The sequence below is a fragment of the Etheostoma cragini genome, unplaced genomic scaffold, assembly GCF_013103735.1.
Source record: "Etheostoma cragini isolate CJK2018 unplaced genomic scaffold, CSU_Ecrag_1.0 ScbMSFa_2725, whole genome shotgun sequence".
NCBI classification, from domain to species: domain Eukaryota; kingdom Metazoa; phylum Chordata; class Actinopteri; order Perciformes; family Percidae; genus Etheostoma; species Etheostoma cragini.
The window spans coordinates 5,726-7,416 of NW_023266918.1; the positions used below are offsets into that span (position 1 = coordinate 5,726).

At 40.0% G+C, this 1,691-nt stretch overlaps 1 protein-coding gene across 1 annotated transcript in view; it reads left to right on the forward strand.

Annotated features, from left to right (window-relative positions):
* lrrc73 (leucine rich repeat containing 73) overlaps window positions 1-1,691 on the forward strand; it is a 7,694-nt gene that overhangs the window by 1,126 nt on the left and 4,877 nt on the right. The gene's annotated exons all lie outside the window — the stretch shown is intronic.

Here is a 1,691-nt window from a genome sequence, read left to right on the forward strand (position 1 = left end):
GCGGTGCATTCAGGGACCGGGACTTACAACAGTCAAAATATAAGAACAGTCTAATATAAAGACAACACGCTGCGGTGCCTTCAGGGACCGGGACTTACAACAGCGTCTGCAGCGAGCGGTTGGTGCTCAGCGCGTCGGCCAGGTGGCGTGCGCGCGCGGCGCCCGACACCACGCCCAGGTTGAGGTTGAGCTGGGCGAGCGAGCGCGACGCGGCCACGCCGCGGCACACGCGGCCGAAGTCGCGGTCGGAGAGGCGGCAGCCGCGCACCGACAGCAGCCGCACGCCGTCCTCACGCAGGCTCTCGCAGATGTCCCGCACCTCGGCCGCAGACAGCTGCTCGCCCGTGATCTGGATGGAGGCCGGCAGCATGGCGGGGGGGGGGGGCTGCGGGGGGGACATTAAAATACAATAACAAAACATTAACAAGTAAAATATTTAAAAATCATTAAAGAAACATTAAAAGATGTTTAATATTTAATAAAACATTTTAAAAAACATTTTAAAAAAAACATTTAAAAAAAACATTTAAAAAAAAACCTTTTTAAAAAAACATTAAAAAACACACTATAAAACAATTAAAATATATTAACATATATTACAAATATATTAAAATATATTAAAATATATTAAAATATATTACAAATAAATTACAAATATATAAAAATATATTAAAATATTTTTAAAATATTTTTAAAATATATTAAAATATATTACAACTATATTAAAATATATTACAAATATATTACAAATATTTTACAAATATATAAAAAAAGATATAAAAAAAGATATTACAAATGTATTTAAATATATTTAAATATATTTAAAATATATTTAAAATATTTTAAAATATATTAAATACATATTACCAATATATTAAAATATACTACAAATATATAAAAAATGAAGTAAAAAAACACAAAAAAACAACATTAAATGACATTGAAAAAAACATTTAAACACATTTAAGAAACATTCTTCCATTTTTATTTGCCAATTTCTAATAAAAAGATATTTCTTTAAAAAAAACAGTTAAAAATGATTCAAAAAACGTTTATTAACGTTAATAAAGCGGCTGATGAAGGAGAGATCTGATTGGTCGGATCCTCTCACCTGATTAACAGATGAAACCGATCGATCAGCTCACGCGCGCAGGCTCGGGACTTTCACAGGCTGACGTCATCCTCCGGTGCTCCGCAGCCTGTGATCTCGCCGCAGGCCACGCGCCGCTGGGCGGACATCAGAGACGATCGATCCGGGTCCCTGTCGGTCGGGTTCTACCCGGTGGGAGGGTGGTGGGGGGGGGGTGGGGAGGGGCTGCGGGGGTCTGGGGGTCGGTGTCCCGGAGCAGGGTCCGTCCGTCGGTCCGCGGGAGCTCCGTGAGTCCCGGTGTGTTTCCGCAGGTGACCGTTACTAAGCGACGGAGAGGCGGGAGGAGGGCTCACATCGCCGGGGATCCGGGACCGGGCACGCGCTGCAGAGAGGGGGGGAGTTATAATAATAAATATTAATTATATATTATTTATTATATAAAAATAGTATTAATTATTATACATAGATACAAAATATTTAAAATATTTAAAATACATAAAATATAGCAAATAAATTAATATTTACACCAAACCTCCTCCTACACCGGTCCTTATAACACCACTGGTCCCTGAACGCACCGTTAAACACCAAACCTCCTCCT